This window comes from Chiloscyllium punctatum, chromosome 4 (genome assembly GCF_047496795.1).
Source record: "Chiloscyllium punctatum isolate Juve2018m chromosome 4, sChiPun1.3, whole genome shotgun sequence".
Taxonomy (NCBI): domain Eukaryota; kingdom Metazoa; phylum Chordata; class Chondrichthyes; order Orectolobiformes; family Hemiscylliidae; genus Chiloscyllium; species Chiloscyllium punctatum.
Genome location: NC_092742.1, coordinates 29,002,454 through 29,024,232, shown reverse-complemented (window position 1 = coordinate 29,024,232; position 21,779 = coordinate 29,002,454). Strand labels below are relative to the sequence as shown.

Below are 21,779 nucleotides of genomic sequence, written 5' to 3'. Positions count from 1 at the left end.
GGTATTTCAGACCATCTGCATGTTAACCCTTTGATTGGAATTTTCTTTTCCAAAAAAAGTGCAAACATTTTCTACCTCATTATTTACTGCATCTTGTGGGGAAAAGTATACACTTTACTCGGGATTATATAGTCCAGTGACTAAGAGCCAAACTGGAGTCGTGAAAAAGGTTCCATTCAAGGTCCCAAATCTCCATACTACCAACTAAGTTGCTTCTTTGAGCTGTTTCTCAGCTTCAGTCTATTTAGCTCTTAACTGGGTATGAGTGCTATTATGTAGCCATCTGGACCACACTGTGCAATGAACATCAATTCTCCTTTGGAATTGCACACTTTAGGTTACAAGCTAAATGACCTCTTTAGTAATGAGACAAACAAACTGCAGATACTGGAGATCTGAAACAAAAACAGAAATTGCTGGTGAAACTCAGCAAGTCTGGCAGTATCTATGGGAAGAAAACAATGTGACTTTTCATCAGAACATCTGGAATGCCTTGCCAGCCAGGCAGTGGGAGCTGGCTGGCAGCATTGTCAAGATAGAGCTGGATAGATTCTTGACTAGGGCAGTGATCACATCTCATTGAAATGAATGAACTAACACATAGCAAGCCCATGGTCAATGCAACCTCTTGAGTTGGTTTTGTTTCAATGGTACAGATGATGGAGTGGGGTGGAGGTTTCCAACGTTATGAGGATAGAATTGGACAGATTTTCAATGGAGACGATTGGGGATTCAAGTGAAAATGATTATATTTCTATGCTTCATTAACCCTGCTTGAAATAATGATCAAATCTGGCTTAACCACATCACCAGCTACTGGGTTTCCATTGTTTTGCCAAACTTCTTCTGGGAAGCAGTTCAGGCTCCACATACTCATCACTACATACTGTGACCATTGTAACAAGCTGAACACATTCACTCAACCTCAGCCCAAACTGAACATATCTATTCATACCAGAATAAACATGTTCTGAGCAACTGTTGACATATATTCCCCATCACAAACACTAGTTCCACCTTTCTGCTACATTTTCCTTTCATTTGCTGTTCCAAATGTTTTGCTCGTCCCTCTGCCCATCTGAAAATCTCAGCCTTGCTTTGTTATACTCCACTGCACCCGGTCGACCCCTCTTCTTTCCATTCTCCATGACCTGCTCCCCAAATGTTATCTGACCTGCTGTGCTTTTCCAGCGCCATCCTTTTTGACTTCATAAATATCAGCTTATTCAAATATTTGCCCTGATTTAGAATGTCAAACACTCCAAATTTATGTTTCTCACCCTTCCATTTAAATCTCTCCAAGATCCCTTCACATCTTAGTTAGAATCTGCAGAAGTCAATGCACACTAATTCCATTTGAATCAGGTATTGAGCAAGTTCAGTCCACCTGAATAAAGACAATCTAGTATAAAAGCAAATGAATGTTCATTCTAACTCCCACACTTTCCATTGCTGTCATTCTGACTATCAGCAGAGTAGCTGTGCCTTGAAATTCTACAACATTCCATTTGCATTATATTTCAAGATTTATCTTGTGAAGTGGTAATGTCATTGGATTTGGATTCTAAATGCTCTGGAAACAACAAAATCAAATCCTATCACAGCAGCTGGTGAAGCTTAAATTCAAATAGCTTTGGGGTTGGTGCAGTGGCAGTGTCCCTAGCCATGGATCAGGAGGTCCATGTTCAAGTCCCCCCTGTTCCAGAGGTGTGTAATAACATCTGTGAACAGGTTGATTGGAAAACTAGGTTAAAAAGAAAATTCCTTTGATGAATCCTCATTACACATGTTTCATTGCATTCTTGGCTTTGATCCAATTTCTTACACTTCTATAAACTACCCCAGAATATCCCTTTGTTTAAAACAATTAAGTGTAAACTTCTATTTTTTAAACTATGATTAGTTACTACAGACACAATATTATTTGAGACAAGTTGTTGTTCCTAAGGTAAAAGGAAATCGGAAATGAAAATTAGTATTAATCTTCTGCAGATCAAAATTATGAACAACCTTGACATTGAATACAGAACTTGATATTGCTAGTGAAAGGTACAGCTACTTCACTTGACTTATCGTTTGGATCGTTTACAACGAACTTCACTGAAACTGCTATCAGGACATAATCGCACCAGTAAAATGAGGGTGGCAGAACAATAGATTATCTTTATATGATAAAATAAGTGCAAATGGATTGATTTTGTGCTGGAAAAGATGGATAAAGGGGAAATTACTGTCATGGTAATTAACATGCTTGATATTTTTCACAAGTGGATTTGCTTTGTAGTGTGAACAGCTGTTCCCACTCTTTTAGAAAAGCATCTTGTACCCTATTTGCACATTTACTGCAGATTCACACTAAATTTTAACATATGAATGGCATCAGCGTATTTTGTTGCATTTGGAATTTTTAAATATACTTGCCATTTGACCATGCATTCTGAAACAGTAAATACTTACAAGTTACCTTAATAAAATGTTTAAAACGTACTTTGTTTACAGATTGCACATAGGCATTAAATGCTTTTCTGCAAAATTCCATGTTCTATAAAATGTTGTACAGAACATTAGCACATTGTTCCTTTGTTAAAGTTTTAATGCAGCGGTGAATCCAGTTACTTCGAGATGGTTACTGAATTCAGTAAAACAGCAGAAAGAGCACTTGTATGCAAATACATTGGCAGGTATAAAGCTATCATGTGGAGTTTCTTTTAAAATCTTTCCCCAGTTGCTCACTCAGAGCAATTTTGATGTCCTTAATTTACCTTCAATTGAGTTTCAGCTTTACTTTTTGAACCAATCACCAAGATTTCCTATTTATTCATCAGTACTGTAGGTCTGTTCATGAACCTAAGCTCTCCTCCGCCAGTAGTCAAACTGTCAGTCTAACTTTATCACCTCCAGCTTCAACTCCTTCAATTCTCTTTTTACTGGCCTTCCAAGTTTATTTGCTTCATTAATGGGCACATGTGCATCAATGGCAAGCCAAACATTTATTAATTATCCTAAGCTGCCCGTGAGATGGCTTCAGCCTATAAGATGAAAACACTGTTAAGGTGAAAGGCCCAGGACTGTGATCCACTGATGATGAAGAGAGGAACGTATTTCCAGGCCACTTGGTCAGAGAACTTACAGTTAGCAGTGTTTGGTAAAAGTAATGAGTTTGGAGCATGTCAAAAATGTCTGAGTGGGTTTCTACACTGCATCTTATGGATGGCACATACTGCAGCCAATGAGTTGGTGGTGGTGGGAGTGAATGTGGAAGGTGGTGAATTAGATGCCAATCAAGATGCACTTCTGGCAGATTGTTGGAGTTGCCCTCATATGTATAAATGGAAAATCTTCCCTTACACACCTAACATTTGTTTTTAAGGAGTCAGAAAGGAGGGAAGTGAGGGGAATGGAGGTGGAGGAAATGACGAAGGAACCGCCACCTAGGATAGATTTCCCTCCCCACCCCTATCAGCGTTGCAGAAAGATCACTCCCTCCGCGACTCCCTCGTCAGATCCACACCATCCACCAACCCAACCTCCACTCCTGGCACCTTCCCCTGGAACCGCAAGAAATGCAAAACTTGCACCCAGACCTCCCCCCTCACTTCCCTCCAAGGCCCCAAGGGATCCTTCCATATCCACCACAAATTCACCTGCACCTCCACACACATCATTTACTGCATCCGCCGCAACCGATGTGGCCTCCTATACATGAGGGAGACAGGCCGCCTACTTGCGGAACGTTTCAGAGAACACCTCTGGGACACCCGCACCAACCAACCCAACCACCCCGTGGCTGAACACTTTAACTCCCCCCCCCACTCCACCAAGGACATGCAGGTCCTTGGCCTCCTCCATCGCCAGACCATAGCATCACGACGCCTGGAGGAAGAGCGCCTCATGTTCCACCTAGGAATCCTCCAACCACAAGGGATGAATGCAAATTTCTCCAGCTTTCTCATTTCCCCTTCCTCCACCTTTTCTCAATCCCAACCCTCAGACTCAGCACCGCCTTCTTGACCTGCAATCTTCTTCCCGACCTCTCCACCCCCACCCCCTCTCTGGCCTATCACCCTCACCTTAACCTCCTTCCACATATCGTATTCCCAACGTCCCTCCCCAAGTCCCTCCTCCCTACCTTTTATCTTAGCCTGCTTGGCACACCCTCCTCATTCCTGAAGAAGGGCTTATGCCCGAAACGCCGATTCTCCTGTTCCTTTGATGCTGCCTGACCTGCTGCGCTTTTCCAGTGACACACTGAAATTAGATTGATGAGTTGGTGATTTCTCAGATTAAATTTGGGCGGCATGATGGCACAGTGGTTAGCACTGCTGCCTCACAGCACCAGAGACCTCAGTTCAATTCCCACCTCAGGTGACTGTCTGTGTGGAGTTTGCACATTCTCCCTGTGTCTGCGTGGTTTCCTCCCACAGTCCAAAGATGTGCAGGTTAGGTGAATTGGCCATGCTAAATTGCCTGTTGTGTTAGGTGTAGGGGGATGGGTTGCAGGTCGGTGTGGACATGTTGGGCCGAAGGGCCTGTTTCCACACCGTGGGGAATCTAATCTAAATGAATCTAATCACTGTTATTATGAATGGAGCATAGCTGATCAAGCTCCAAACTACACTGAAGTCAACGCACCTCAGGCTCCTCCATCCACAACCTATGACTGACTAAGTCACACTTAGAGTCATAGAGATGTATAGCATGGAAACAGACCTTCGGTTCAATCCATCCATGCCGACTAGATATCCCAACCCAATCTAGTCCAAGTAAGGATAAAGTGTGCTTTCTTAAAGCTGAGTAGTGTAACCAATCAAATTACATCTGGAACATATCACTTTACACTTGCCATTAAATTAAAAAAAGACCTAGGTCTAGGCTATCTTGATATATTTGAAGGGGGTTTGGTCTGGTCCATAACAAGAGAGTGATATTCCTCTTGGAGATGTGTGCCCATGTGACAACAGGGCCACACTTACTATTACAACCAGCACCACCTGAGCCTCTGTAACTCTCTTCACACTTACCAACTATTTTGTTCTAACCAGTATTCATTGAATGATTGCACAACAAAAACCTAAAATACAAGTTCATCAGGTAATACGGAAGATAAACAGACTCAGGCCTATATTTCAAAGGGAATGAAGAATTAAAATAAGGAGGTATTACTAAAATTATACAATGTATGACTCAGAGCATTCCTGGAATGCTGTGAACAGTTTTGGTCCACTTATCTCAGGAAAGATGTACTGGCATTGGCAACAGTCCAAAGGATGTCCAGTACTTTGCATCCAGGTATAGAGGAATTTTCTTCTGATGAGAGATTGAGTTGATTGGGCTTGTCCACACCAGATTTAGAAGAGATTGGCAGGCTCGATACAGAAAGGTTGTGGGAGAGTCTGGGACCAGACAATACAATCTCAAAGTAAGGGGTCGCTCATTTAAAACAAAGATGAGGAGAAATTTCTTTTCTCAGAGTGTAGCAAATCTGTAGAATATTATCTTATAGAAGCTTGCTGAGGCTGCATTGTTGAGCATATTCAAGGCTAAGATAGACTTTTGCTTAATTACTAAGGGAATCAAAGGATATGGAGGAAAAGCAAGACCTTCGGGTTGAAGATTGACAAACTAGCCATGATCTTATTGAATGGTGGAGCATACGTAGCATTATGTATGGCCTACTCTGCTCCTAAATCTTACATTGTTATGGTCTAATGGCTCTTTATCCATTCACACAGATAGTTCAGAATCCTTGCCCTCATTTGTAAATTCTTCCCAGACCTTGTCCAATCCTACATACTCAGTATTCTCCAGTACCAGGTGGCAGTCTGCACCCTCCTGGCTCCTTTACATTCACTAGCCACTCTGGTCTATCTTTCAAAGGCTAGATCCTATATTTGGAACACTCTCTGCAAATCCCTTCCTTTGTTATCCTTTTCTCTACTTTCAAATGTATTTTGAAAAGCTATCTTTTTGGCCATGATTTCTGTCAATAAGCCTCAACCTATCACTAATCAGTGCCAGTCCTCCCCTGTATGAAGTACCTTGGGATGCTTTTACAACAGTAAAAACAGCACTGGAAATGAAACTTGTCTTTGAACGTTTGTGAGCTAATTTTCTTTCAGTAGTTTCAAGACCTGTAAGGGAACATCATGTGGAAATCAATATCTGAATCAATTGATTATATAAATAACAGTGACAACTTCCATTTATATAGTGCCTTTAATGTAGAAAACCATCACAAAGCACTTCACACAACCATAATCAAACAAAAATGGGTGTTTTACAGCAGAAAAAGAGGAGCAACTGAAAGCATGATCAAAGAAATAGATTTTAAGCAAGTCTTAAGTGGTTGAGAAAATGTTTGAGAAGGGCAGAACAGAATTCTAAAGTTTGGGATTTTGATGGCTGAAAGTACTTACGTAAATCATGTGGCAACAGAAATGGGTTTGGTTAGGTTTATCCCAACCCCAAGCCCTAACCTTAACTCTAACTCTTTCTCAAATAAGGTCAAACTTGAAACAAGAACACAGGTTCTTAGAGGGGATATGGCTGGAGAAAAATAGCAAGATATGGAGGGACTGAGACCATTAATGGTTTTAAAAATTAAGACTTTTGGATACCAGGAGGCACTGAAGGTCAGCCATTACATATAAGACCATAAGATATAGAGTAGAGTTAGGCCACTCAGCCCATCAGGTAAGCTCTGCCACTCAATCATGGTTTCTCAATCCCATTCTCTTGCCTTATCCCCCATAATCCTTGATCCCATTTATTAATCAAAAACCTATATATCTCTATTTTAGAGATACTCAATGACTTGGCCTCCACAGCCATATATTGCATTGATGCGCACGATTAGTTTAACAAGATTGAATTATACTGTTGCAATTTATTTTGTGGTTTGCCTACTGTCTTCATAACTGGAAATATCTCACTTAGCTAAGCTGAGCCAACACGGATCTCCACCAGTGGTCATAATCAATGGTTGAAGACTTGAGTTGACACAGGGGTTCCACTGACTTGTAATTGCCTCAAAGTGAAAAGGTATTCAGAACATTGGTAATGTTCCTGCTGTCAGTCTATCTCCTTAGAAATGCTGACAGCGTTTTGTGGATCTGCATAGGAAGAATGCTAGTCTCCCAATGAAAGAGCCACTTATTTTGTGCCTCATGAGTAAATCTGTCTTGCAGATGAATCATCAGCAACATGTTGGTATCCAGCATTCCTCTCACTCTCCAATCCTGGATTGCTGAAATTCCACAGCAGATCAACTCAGTTCCAGGCAAGTCGTTCTGAAGCTAGCTTGATCCCAAAGAAACTTCACTAACTTTCCTCACACCCATCAAGTAGACACAGTTTTAAACTTAATACAGTCCAGATATTTGAATCTTCCTATTCATATAGAGAGAGTTTTGTTTCAAGCTGAGAAGAATCCAAAGTCAGCAAATAAACTGTTCACCCATAATGAAAAGAATTCAGTGAAGGACCATAGCTCGACTGAAAACATTGACAGATTATTGAAGAGCAGGATATGATAAACTAGAAAATAGAACAAAAACAGAAACTTTATCATTCAAGATTATAAAAGATTACATGTATGGGTGAAGGAAAACACAGCAAAGTAACATGAGAATGGGACAGGTCAATATAATAAGGGAAAGGGAATTTTAACACAACGGAATGCCATGGGCTCTTTATTCTAGTTTTTTTTATATTAATTTTTTTGTCTTTCAATGTACGTACAATATATTTGAGAGACTGTATCAGATACAATAGGTACATATCCCTAGAAGTTAATCTGAGCCATTTCACAACATCAACCAAAGGGAGAATGCAATCTAACCAAACCTGGATTTGCTGCTCCATAAACATTATGTCACTCAGGGAGAGGGTAAACTTTTGTCTTTTGATAATTATTTTACAATTATTTAGATTGTCTTCCTCTTTAAGCTTTTTTTTGTCTAATGGTCTCTTTAGAACAGAAATATTTGAAACTGCTAAAATATTTAAAGAAAATTGCTTGAACCACAACACTGACATTATTTATCTAAAATAAGACAGACATTGCAAGCATTTACAGCCAATTAAGTATTTTTTGAAGTACTGTCACTCCTGTGATATAAGAAATGCAACAGGCAATTTGTATGCAGAAATGTAAGCAGCAATGAGATAATGGCCAGATAATCTGTTTTAGCATTGTTGGTTGACAAACAAATATTAACCAAGATACTGATAACTCCCTGCTGCTCTTTAAATACTGCTTTTTACATCCACTCAAAAAGGATGATGTTTGGTTAATAATGTATCCAAAAATCAATAAATCTGCCAGTATAGCTCAAGTTATGTACTCAAGTCTCTGGAATTCTATTTTGACACACTGTTAAATGAGAGATAGAGAGAGCTATCTTAAAGACCCTCACATTGTAAACGGAAAGCAACAAGGCAAAGTAAGAATATCGACAGTTTATGGTCCTGGGAAAGAAAGAGTGAGAGTAATCAGATAAGGGAATGAATTTTAACATACAAGAATGAGAATTAAGGTTCTGAGTAGGCTTAAAGAGGTCTTTGATAAGTAAATATTGAGCAGGTTTCTCTACTCGTGTGGAAATCTCTAAGTTGGAAACATAGTTACAGAATAAGATATCACACGTTTTAAACTGAGATGCAAAGGAATTTCTTCTGCCAGAGGATAGTGAATGTTTGCCATTCTCTACCCCTGAGAGTCTAGAGATTAAATCACTAGCAGTATTTAAAGAGGAAGTAGATAGGTATTTGAAATATCAGGGAGCTCATTGCTACTGGCTGGCATGAGAGAGGAGTTGAGGCCTAGGACAGATCAGCCAAAATCTTGTTGAATAGCGAAGCAGGCTCAAGGGGCTGAATGTCGTTCTCCTGCTCCTGGTTCTTATGAATGCAGGGAAGAATGGAGTATGGAAGTGATTTGGAAGGAATGAAAGTGGAATGCTCAGACCATTACTGATAATAGAATTATCAGTAAAACAGGCAAAGATATCAAGATAAGCAAGCAATTGAAGGAGAGTGATGAATAAGGAATTGGCTATCAGACAGCAACCTACTCTTGTACATTATTCAGGAGTGTTTGTTAAGTCATTGAGCTTTTTTCTTTATCTGTTAATGGAAAAGTTGGAAACTAATGAGGTTGAGTGTAATATAGAGGTTCAACAGAAGCAGTTTCAGAACACTGTTTGTTGCCTGAGAAACTCCCTATTATTTGTCTGCTTATTCCCCCAAACTAATTGAACAATAAAGCTCATTTCTTCCTGTTAGTAACTACAGCTGAGTTAACGGAGGACTGTGGGAAGCTTAAAGAAGCCTAATTGTTGTCAGTGGGACTCATTCAGCTTTAGTTGACCAATATTTTGAATTACATTTCACCTTGAAAAATTTATTTGGAGAAACCTTTCCACATTTTTTTGGTTAATTATGTGGAGCCTTTACAAGGATCAATTAGATATAATACAAGATCTCAAAGAAATTAAAAGGTTGAATATAAATATGTTTGTTAAATGTGAGCATATATCATAATTATAATGGTACAATTGAAAAGAAAACTTCAAGTAAAAAGGAGTAGAGAATGTTAGCAATTCTAGAATTGAATTCACATTTGATTAACATTTAAAATACATTGAACTTTATATATTTCAGAAATAGAACATTGTGGAGATTGGGTGGTCCAGAGTTAACATGCTATGTTAAGAATCTTTCATCTCTGGTCAAAATCCGTCTCAAGTTGGTTAGATGAAAGCTTCTTCTCTAAGTTGATAATAGGTAACTAGAAACAGCTCATTGGTAATTTCATTCATAGACTCTTCAAGGGTGACTGTTGTATGGCAAGCAGAAACAAAGATACCTGATTGAGTTATAGGGTGATTTTCTGGTGCAAAGACTCTTAAAAATTATAAAGGAAGCCTTACACTGCATATGATACATACTTCAGTAAGCCCTTGCTTAAAGATGCAGTTGTGCTCCTTAACGATGCAGTTTTAAGTAAAACAACATTAAATGAATCTGCTAATTACAATGATCAACAATATAAAAGGTGTAGTTACCTTCAATAGGACATTTTTCATTAAAAAAATCATAAAAACATGCCTTGCATTTCAAAGTATTGTACATTCCAATGTCAGTAATGAAATAACTTTTTAAAATATACTCAATGCAAAAAAGCAATACATTAAATCTACTTAATTCCTATATTCTAACTCTTCCCCCTGTTACTGCTGGACTGTTTGATTCTCCCACTCACTTCTTCCACTCCCTAATATTCAATGTGAGCGTGGGCTCAGGATAGGCGTGACGACAGAGAGCAAGTGAGCAACAAGAATTACTTCTAGGATGAAGTGATGCGTAAGAAAGTCAGCAAGCATAAGAAAGTCTCGGCAAATGGGAGAGCATCTTGGGAAGTCAGAAATACCACTCCGAATTAGGGAATAGAAAAATAATAGGATTGTGTGATGCGAGATGAAATGTTCATCTGTTCACCTGCTTAAAGCACTTTTAACATGAAATGGCCTTTCTTTGTCTCAGAAAGGTAAAAACAATGACTGCAGATGCTGGAAACCAGATTCTGGATTAGTGGTGCTGGAAGTGCACAGCAGTTCAGGCAGCATCCAAGTAGCTTCGAAATCGACGTTTTGGGCAAAAGCCTTCATCAGGGCTTTTGCCCGAAATGTCGATTTCGAAGCTACTCGGATGTTGCCTGAACTGCTGTGCTCTTCCAGCACCACTAATCCAGAATCTTTCTTTGTCTCAGTCAGTTGCATGAGACCTGTGGGATAATTAGGCACTAATTGACACAAAATCAGTATTCACAGAAAAAGTTAGCAGGGACAATGCACAAAAAGGATCACCATAATACCTTACAGCTCCTCTGCAAGATTGAGAAACATTGTGTGGAAATAATGAAGTTTTACTCAGTCTAATCTGTCCTGGGAAGCACAGCAAAATGTGTTTTATTGCTCAGTATAAAATTCTCATACCTCAATTAACAGAATGAAACTACTTTTTTTCTGAAGAAAGTTTGTAAACTATGTTGAATTCCTTGTGATCACATCAATAGATCTTTGCTGTTCCTGTCCCTGAATGCATTAGACCACATGGGAGTAAAAAGGGCAATTGCCTTCTAAATGCTCATTTGGTTGCTGCCTAGAGAATCTAGTATACCAAGGGACCCAGGAACAGAAAAACTGTGCCCTCACATCTGGATGCAAGGGGGATAGGGTGAAGTGACAAGATGTGAACAGTAGCAAAAGAATTGCTCTTGATGCAGTAAGCATGTTTTTCCTTAGAACTGAAATCAAGATATAACACAAAATCCCACATTGTCCCCTAATAATACAATGGAGGGGCACATATTTTGAAATGCTACAGGTATATATTCAGATATTTGATGTAGGTCATGACAGTTAGTGATTTCCAGTCTTCATCCTCATGTAGGATCACTGGGATACTGGGAAGGCCCTTTACTTGCATGGAGCTTGTTCTAGGGATACTTTCTTGACACTACAGAAAATGCAAACCTTTTTTGAATACATACCTGTGGAGGAGGCAATACTTTAGCCTCCTTCCTTAAAAATCCCAATGCTGTTCAAATTTATCCCTGGTGTGAGAAGACCAGAAAATTGAAATGATTTGATTCCCTTCATTTGGAGGATTCAGATCAGTCATGAAGCTTCGGCACAACCAGTGAGTCTGATCTCACTTCGGGAGTCTGATCTGCCTTAGTATCAGGACCTGAGAAGCATTTCCCATCCCATGCCATCTAAAATGCAGTTCGGCTTTCCAGTCTTTAGGAAGCAAACCAGAAACTCCAGAAATGGCATCGATGGAGTGGAACTGAATTCCGTGTGAGGCTCCTACTGTTGTTATGGGTGAGAATCCAATTGTGATCCTCATGGAACTTTAAAGGCATATTGTTTGCATTCAGTCTCAGTGGGTCTTGTTGGATCATGGCAAAGAAACAGAATTACCAGAAATGCAAGCTAATGCATGACTTTAATGCTCTATAAATCAAACATGAGAGAATAAGTTTTATTTTTAAACTGCAGATTCCAAACTTTGGAAACAAACTAACCTATTCGGAATCAAAATTAAACCATTCTGGCCATGAATGAGTTGAAAGCAAAACTATGGTTTTGTCAGGGGGAGTTGAGTCAAACAAATATGATTGAAATTTTCAAAGAAGTAGTAGGGGTGTAGCTGAGGCTAATGCAGTTGATGTAGTTTGCATGGACTTCATTAAACTTTTGATAAGGTCTCACATGGCAGACTGATTAAGGAGCTAAGAGGCCACGTGATCCAGGGCAATTTGGCAACTTGGAATTGAAATTTTCTTGGTGGCAGGAAACAGAGTGTGATGTTTGAATGCAATTTTTGTGACTGGAAACCTGTATCCTGTGGCAAACCATATGGCTCAGTGCTGACTCTCTTGTTGTTTTTTGTGTATGTTAATAATCTTGACATGAACAAGACCACTAATTTCAGAGGTGACTTGAAAATTAATGGTGTAGGAAAGCCTTAGATTACAGGGTGAAATAGATAGGAAAGGGAGTAAATGTTGAATGGTAAGAATCTAGGAAGTACAGAAGATCAGAATCTTGGAAGGTCAGATCATAAGTTTCTCGAGCAATTTCTATTTTTGTAACAGAAGGACCTTGGTGTGCATGTTCATAGACCCTTGATGGCAGCTGGATGGATAGATAAGGCAGTTATGAAGGCATATGTGATACTTGCCTTTTATTAGTCAAGATATTGAATGCAAGAGCAAGGAAATGAAGAAGGAGCTGTATAAAATGTTCATAAAACCACAGCCAGAGTACTGTGTGCAGTTCTGGTTGCTGCACTATAGCAAGGATGTGAATGTACTAAAGATTGCACTTCTTCCAAAACCACGATCACTTCTAACTTGAATGATAAGAACATCAGATATAAGGAAAAACCACCATTTCAAGTTCCCCTCTAAGCCTCTCACCATTCTGATATGGAAATATATCGCCATTCCTTCACTGTGGCTGGATCAAAATCCTGGAATTCCCTTCCTAATGGCATTGTGGGTCAACCTATAGCAGGGGGACTGCAGTGGTTGAAGAAGGCAGCTCACTACCACTTTCTCAAGGGCAACTAGGGACAGTCAATAAATACTGGCCCAGCCAGCGATGCCCACATTCCAAAAGTGAGTAAAAAAAGAGAGGATGCAGAAGAGATTCATCAGGATGTAGTCTGACCTGGACTGATTCAACTATGATCAGAGATTAGATAGGCTAGGGTTGCTTTCCTTCATGGTGGTGTTGTACAACACAATGTTTGTGTCTTTCAGTGTTTGAAGTTGGTGAATTTATTGATGTTTCTCAATGTTTGAAGTTGTTCTTGAAGACTGAGGGAGGTTTGATTGATGTGTACAAAGACCTGAGGGGCATAGAACAGATACATAGGAGAAACATTTCCCTTTAGTAGAGGAATCAATAACAAAGTGTCATAGTTTCACAGTAAGGAGTAGGTGGCTTAGAGGAGTGTTCAGAGTTGTGTTCAACCAGAGAATTGTGAATATCTCAAACTCACTGACTGGAAGCATGAAGTGTTTAGTAGAGGATTTGAAAACCCATAACACACAATGCTACAGGTCAAGTGCTGGAAAATAGGATTAGAATAGATGTATGTTAATGACCAGCATGGACAATGTGGGCCGAATGGCCCCTTTCCATGGAAATCTAACTCCCAGTGACTGTATTATTAAATGAATGTCAAGCGGATCTGTACATGAACCAATCTCATTTGTAATGCATTTGGCGGTTCAACTTGTCTTGTGCATCAGGTATACCTGAACAATTCCCATCTGTCATGATATATGATTAATTTATGTCTCATTTTCAACTCCTACACATGCAACGCTATCATCTCGGTAAACGGTCTGCTTATAATAGCAAAAGTGTTGATATCGGAGAGCTGGAACAGGCTGTGTTGGCAGTGGAGCAATGTGTAACATTTGAGATGGATGACAGCAGCCGTCCGCATGTCGTACATATCTCAAACGGTATTCTGACTATACAAGCATAAAGCTTCTGATGTTAAACAAAGGCTCGTGCCAGTGAACAGAATTAATGTTACATTTATGGCAACTGTTTTATAAAAGTAATATACCTTTGAAAGTTTAACGTACAATTTCAGAGCCCTACCTTTTGAATTAATAGGGCAAGATAAGAAAACAAACGTTTGTGCATGTGATATTTATTTTGCTCAACTATCCAACTATTGTTGAGTGAACAAACTGAGGGACCTAGATTGTTGCATCGTGTTACAGTGATGTAGCACTACCACCTGATGAAGGAGCGTCGCTCCGAAAGCTAGTGTCCTTCCAATTAAACCTGTTGGACTATAACCTGGTGTTGTGTGATTTTTAACTTTGTAGCTTCAGGAGATATTCACTCTGGTTTCTGCTGAATGTAGAAAACATTCGATAAGGCCGTAGCGGGATGCAGTGCACATCTTTGAGTGAACCAGAGACTAACGGGAACTCTTAAACGTGACCAGTGCCTGTTGAAGAAACACACACACACACACACAAAAGCGTTCTCCCTGATGCCTTTCACTATTTTTAGCCCAGGGTTCGTGAATTTCACAGCCAGTCCCAGCTCCATGGCCAGACAAATGGCTTGAATACATCAGTTCTCGCTGCCGCCAACTCTCGGAGTGAGATCAGCGCCTTGACAAGGCGAGCCGCTGAGAATGCGGATCAATAGGAAATTTTACAGTTGAGCGTGGATTGCAGCTTAATGTGCCAAGGAGAAAGCGACACGGGCTCCTAAAATGAACAAGTCCCTAAAAGAAATGCGCGTGTGAGACAGAGAAAGAATAGGGGCGGGGAATATTCTGGTGAGATTCCAAAAAGTAGTTTGCAGAAAGCAGCGCCTCATATTGCTTTTGGAACGTGCCCCTTCTGTTCGGCACATGAATAAACAAGTCAACAACGGGTGAATAGTGGGAAGGGAAACAGCAACATTTCAGCACAGTGATCATCGAGCAATGTACACAGGAGGAATTCTGTAGTCATTAACTTGTCTAGAAGGCCTCACACATAATGAGTCACACGAAAACAAAACAGCAAAATTACAGCACACGACAGGTGATGACATATTTCCCAGGCAGCTTCTCAAAATCCCAGCGCCATTCAATCTCATCCCAGCACACAGTCTCAATCTGCGTTCTTGACTCCTATAATTTTATACACAGGGCTGGACTGAGCCAAGCTGCTGCAAACGGGAGGTTTGGGGGGGGGGGGGGGGGTGGAATACTGGAGAGGGAAAACTTGAAATCACTGATTCAAGAAAAGCTGAGGTAAGGATTGATTTTGCCTCTCACCAATCATGGCCTCCTGCCCACGTGCACAATCAAAATGCTTTAATAAAATAAACTTTGAATAATCTGGCGCTTTTAAATGTGTCTAGGATCGACATTGAAAAAATAAATCAAAATGTCACCCCAAATGATGAAGTGTTTTGCATTTAATCTATAATTGCCACAATGAATCATTATGGATATTTAGTTTGCAAATTATTAATTGATTCAAACCCATTAATAAACATTGAATACAAAATGAACAGCAAATCCTACCAAATCAGGCCTTGAAATTTTAGATTTGAATTTTTTGGGGGTTTATGTCTGAACTTGGTGTAAATAAAGTTAATTCTCCGAGGAGACATTACGTTTCTCTTACTCCAAGACTTTCTGCTATGTCTCGTGTTAATATTTATTAGACTGGATTTATTTCGTAAATGTGGTTTCCTCTTTGGGTTACACTGAGTCAATTTATTTGCTTTCCCTCACCGGGGAGTTGGTGTCTTTTTCTCCTGAAGTCATTTTCTGCGCGGGTTATTCTCTTTCTTTGCGTCAGGTTAACGCGTGTTTTGCTGGCTGTATTACACACTAAATTATCGACCATTAACTTACACAGAATCTCAGGGCTTTGGGTCCAACAGGGCGATGCTGCTAGTTTTGCTCTCACACAGGCATCCCAACAACAGATACATTTTACTTCCTTATCTTGTTTCCTCTGACAGGAATCCAAACTGCTCTCTCTCAAAACCTCCATTTCCCTCAAAGAGATTTCCCCTCAGCTCCTTATTGGATTAATTTGCGACTACGTTGCACATTTTTGACCCCCCCCCACCCAACTTTGGAAACATTTATTTTGATGTCTACCTTACCGAACCTTCGCAATTTTAAACAGCTCTATCAGATTACCCTTTCTCCTGGGGATTTTAAAAATCAGCAAAACTCGAAAGCTCACAGCCAGTTCAAGTTGTTCAATGAGCAATGATAACTGCAGTTGCCAAAGCTCATCTCGTTCCGCACGAGAGCACACTGAAAGATTGATTCCCTTCATAGACAATGTTCTTTTAATAGCGGGTGAAGAGATAGACTGGAGATGAAAGGTCACATTAATAAGGAAACGTTAAAAAAAAGCGCAACTGAAGTCAGTGGCTCATATCCTGACTCTACAGGTCAGTTGGGACCAGTAATGAAAGAGTTTACTCACTAAGTCTGAAAGGCGTAGATATTGGCAAAGTGAAAACCATCCTCTTAAACAAAAAATGCTAGATTTAAAAAAAAAACATACTTCTAAAATCTGAAACATTTGTTTCTTCTTTTCTGATATATTGGCTCATTTGGCGGATTGCATTAGTAAATGGCAAGGACAGAGGGCGACACATGAAGAGTTTAAACAGGCATTGATGCAAATATATAACCACTGACACAGTTTAAAATTCTGACCGGGTAATTTTTTAAAAACAAAACAGAGGTTAGACGCACCTTTCTCATTTCTATTTTACATATTATTGCGCCGATTAACTCATCTCCTTCCAAGCGAAGACAGAAGTAGCGTTGACAGTGCAATTTAACATGCAAGGATTCAGAAGACGGGGAAAGAAAATATCATTTTTTTTAAAAGTGTGAAGTAAGAATGAGGAGGACTGTTGAAAAGAGAGAGAGAGAGAGAGAGAGAGAGAGTCAGCCAGGTAACCTTTGAAAGGTATATAATGTGCAGTCAATCGGTTCGACCTGCCCTGTGTAACATAAGTACAGAACAACTTGCACCTGAACTGGTAACTCCAACAAGTTGTGCGATTTCACTGAGCGATTCAGCCACATTCCAGTCTGCAAAATGCGGCTATTGGACGAGAAATCGGAGCCTGGAAGAATTGATGATCTTCTGAGCGTGAAGGGATCGGCGTGGAAGATGTGTGTGTGTGCGAATGTCGGAAAGAGAGAGAGAACCCCAGAGAAGACGCGAATGAGGGAGACAGTGCCTCAGAAAACTGGGGCGGTGGAGTTTGTTCATCCAAGACTTTTTAGCAAGAGTCCCTAAATTGTCACACTAAGAGCCCCCTCCCTACCCAGTTCCCATAGTTCCCCTGAGATTTACTGCTTCTGAGATCACTTAGTGCAAACTTAGCAAAAGTATGTACAGGGTGCGTGACTTCTTCACAACTTCCACCCTGCGCGTCAAAGTTGTTTGCATCTGACGATTATTCCTTCCCCTGACTTTGAAGCCACTGGACTTGACGCTGCATGACCGGGGGATAGTGCCTGTTCTCCCAGGAGCATGTCCCTCTGCCTCGCTTGCGCCAATCTACAGCTCCGAGTCAGGACGAGGATAAAGCGCTTACCGTTAACGGTGAGGCGGATTCCTGAGAACTGCAGCTCTTTACCCGTCCGACAACAGGCCAGACCTGTTGAGTTCTTGGGAACGGAATGAAGTTGAAGCACCCTCGCACTCGCTCAGTCTGAAACGGGAAAACGCCCACTTGCTGATCTCACTAACCCACGAATGTAACTCAACTCTTGCAGACCACTCTCCGGGCCCTCCTGCATGCTTGGGGGATTCGCCAGGGCTGTCTCCAATGAGCTCACAGGTGGAGTCAAGTTACACGGTGCCATGCTGTGGAGAGGGATGTTACAAGCTCGGTAAGCGAGCGGCCCCATTGTGCCTCTCCTCCGCGCAGTCACCTTGGCTAAGTGTGGAACAACTCTGACAAAGTGGCCTCATATCTCTCCGTTCGCCACAAGTGCACTCGTGTTCCGTACTCAGCTTCCCTTGTACTTAACCTCTCGGGCCGCCAGTGCACCAGCAGGCAATGAGCATTGTTATTGAAATAGTAAATAGAGGGGAGTGGGTGAAATTAGCTCTGTCAGCCAACAGAAGGGGGAAAGGGCTTCAGCCCCGTTCAACTCCGCTTTGTTTATTCAGGAGTGGTAACAGTTACACCTCAGATGATAGGAGTACAATTGAGCACGCCCGTTCTGTTGGATTGTAATGCTAAATACCGTGACTTGCGGCAGGTGCTACATGTTCGTGATTTTTTTTCTCTCTCTCTTTATCTCTCTCCCTCGTTCATTCTCATTCTCCCTTTCTCGCATTCGCCCCCACTCTTCGCTCTGTGCCTGCTCACATTCATCCATTGGATACAAACATTTTTATTGTTAGATTTCAAGACAAGAAAAAAAAAGCAACGTCTTGTCTCCGTTATTAAAACTCAGCACTAACTTTAACTGAAAGGAAAGGAAGGATATTATCAAGAAAGGGTTCCAAAAAGATTTACCAGGACGTTATCAGGATTGGAAGGTTTGAGTTATGTAGAGGGAGAGGCTAGGGCTGGATTCACAGTAGGAGATGGAGGGATGGCCTTATAGAAGTTTGTTTCAAATCATGAGAGGCATGGGTAAGGTGAATGGCAGGTGTCTTTTACCAAGAGTGGGGGGATTTCAAGACCACTGGGCATATTTTAAGGTGAGAAAAATTTAAAAAGGACATGAGGAGCAACATTTTTACAGAGAGTGGTTCGTGTATGGAATGAACTGCCAGAGGAAGTGGTAGATGCGGGTACAGTTATGTTTAAAAGATATTTGGATTAGTACATGAATAACAAAGGCTTGGAAGGATATGGGCAAAGCACAGGCAGATGAACTACAGTAGTTTAGTTTGGGATTGTGATTGGCATGGACTTGTTGGACTGAAGGGTCTGTTTCCATGTTTAATGACTCTATGAAATTATTACACTCATGGAGTCATAGAGATGTATGACACAGAAACAGACGCTTTGGCCCAACTCATCCATGCCGACCAGATATCCTAAATTAATCAGGTCCCATTTGCCAGCACTTGGCCCATATCCTTCCAAACCCTTCCTATTCATATACCCATCCAGATGCCTTTGAAATGTTGTAATTGTATCAGCCTCCACCACTTCCTCCAGCAGCCCATTCCATACACGCATAACACTATGTGTGAAAAAGTTACACCTTAGGTTTCTTTAAAATCTTTCCCCTCTCACCCTAAGCCCATGCCCTCCAGTTCTGGACTCACACAGCCCAGGGAAAAGACCTTGTCGATTTACCCTATCCATGCCCCTCATGATTTTATAAATTTTTTTTCAATTTATAAATCAATTTAGAAATCAGGAAAGGTACCTCCCAAAAATGACATGGTATTGAACCACATAGTTGCATACAAGTGTATTGTTCACAGGAGTTAGTGAGGACTGCAGAGGCTGGAAAGTGAGAGTTGAAAAAGTGTGGAGCTGGAAGAAGCAAACCAGGTCAAGCAGCATCAGAGGAGCAAGAGAGTCGATGTTTCTGGTTGCGACCCTTCATCAGGACCCAAAGCATCATCTCTCCTGCTCCTGTGATGCTGCTGGGCCTGCTCTGTTGTTCACAGGAAACAACTAGTTATGCCAATGCTACTAACCCAGCTAGTGTAGTCAAAGACCCCCAAGTCACTATATTAGTGATTTATTGGAAACTCATTTTAAAATTTATCTTCAAATACCTACTGTGAAAACGTACATTACATTGCATCAATGGTAAATCACCACTAAAGCAAAAAAGAAAATTCTTGTTCCCACCCTACTTTCAAGAAGATCTGTCACATCAATCTGATCCATGATCACTTCTTTCTCCTACTGTTTTTTCGTGATCTCTCTTCATCCAACTCAACAATATCTTCACTTAAATCTTTTAAAACAAAAGCAAAATACTGCGGATGCTGGAAATTTGAAATGAAAACCAAACATGCTGAAGAAACTCAGCAGGTCTGGCAACAAAGAGTCAAAGTGTCATAGAGATGTACAGCATGGAAACAGACCCTTCGGTCCAACACGTCCATGCCGACCAGATATCCCAACCCAATCTAGTCCCACCTGCCAGCGCCCAGCCCATATCCTTCCTATTCATATACCCATCCAAATGCCTCTTAAATGTTGCAATTGTACCAGCCTCCACCACATCATCTGGCAGCTCATTCCATACATGTACCACCCTCTGTGTGAAAAAGTTGCCCCTTAGGTCTCTTTTATATCTTTCCTCTCTCACCCTAAACCTATGCCCTCTAGTTCTGGATTCCCTGACCCCAGGGAAAAGACTTTGTCTATTTATCCTATCAATACACCTCATAATTTTGTAAACCTCCATAAGGCCACCCCTCAGCCTCTGACGCTCCAGGGAAAATAGCCCCAGCCTGTTCAGCCTCTCCCTGTAGTTCAGATCCTCCAACCCTGGCAACATCCTTGTAAGTCTTTTCTGAACCCTTTCAAGTTTCACAACATCTTTCCAATAGGAAGAAGACCAGAATTGCATGCAATATTCCAACAGTGGCCTAACCGATGTCCTATACAGCCGCAACATGACCTCGCAACTCCTGTACTCAATACTCTGACCAATAACGGAAAGCATACCAAACGCCTTCTTCACTATCCTATCTACCTGTGACTCCACTTTCAAGGAGCTATGAACCTGCACTCCAAGATCTCTTTGTTCAGCAACACTCCCTAGGTCCCTACCATTAAGTGTATAAGTCCTGCTAAGATTTGCTTTCCCAAAATGCAGCACCTCACATTTATCTGAATTAAACTCCATCTGCCACTTCTCAGCCCATTGGCCCATCTGGTCCAAATCTTGTTGTAATCTGAGGTAACCCTCTTCATTGTCCACTACACCTCCAATTTTGGTGTCATCTGCAAACTTACTAACTGTACCTCTTATGCTCGCATCCAAATCATTTATGTAAATTACAAAAAAGTAGAGGGCATCTGTGGAGACAGAAGAAAAGACAATGTTTCAAGTTGAAAAATCACACTGAACCAAACCTTCTCTCTCCACAGATGCTGCCAGATCTGCTGAGTTTCTCCAGCACTTTGTGATACTATTACTTTAAATTCCTTTCCTGGCAAAGTCAACATGATACTTCTACATGTCTTTCTCATCATCTGTGAGTCCATTTAAATTCTTCAGGTGAATAATTGCATTTACCTAGACACAGGGAAGTTTTCAGTGACAAAGCAAACCAGCCACTACTAGAGATGGACAAACTCCAAGGAACTTTAAGCCAACCTTAGACTTCTGCATAAGCACAACATAGGCCTTTCTGCCCTATTTTATTTGTGTTTCAAGCCAATACTTCTACATGCACATTAAGGTACTAAATTAAACAAAGAACTGTGGATGCTCGACATCTGAAACAAACACAGAACTTGCTGGAGAAACTCAGCAGGTTTGGCAACATCTGTGGTACAAAAACTGAATTAGTGTTTTGAGTCTCTGACCTTTCTTCAGAACCTATTGAGATATGAGTCTAAGTGTCTCAAGTTGTATCTGCGCATATACTTTCCCTGAGGCTGCTTGCTCCTTAACATTAACTCTTTCTTTACTGTAACACTCCTCGATTTAGATTGGTACATAGTTAGCAAATACAACTCCCTGATGTATTGTCT

The 21,779-nt window shown here is 40.8% G+C and overlaps 1 protein-coding gene across 2 annotated transcripts in view; it reads right to left on the bottom strand.

Annotated features, from left to right (window-relative positions):
• LOC140476139 (leucine-rich repeat transmembrane protein FLRT2) overlaps positions 1 to 17,827 on the bottom strand; it is a 59,310-nt gene extending 41,483 nt beyond the window's left edge. The window contains exon 1 of one of the 2 annotated variants that reach the window (XM_072568267.1): positions 17,682 to 17,827. The gene's annotated coding sequence lies outside the window, so the exon portion shown is untranslated. The remainder of the gene's footprint in view (positions 1 to 17,681) is intronic. The other variant, XM_072568268.1, reaches the window with a different exon arrangement.
• Between the last annotated feature and the right edge of the window lie 3,952 nt (positions 17,828 to 21,779).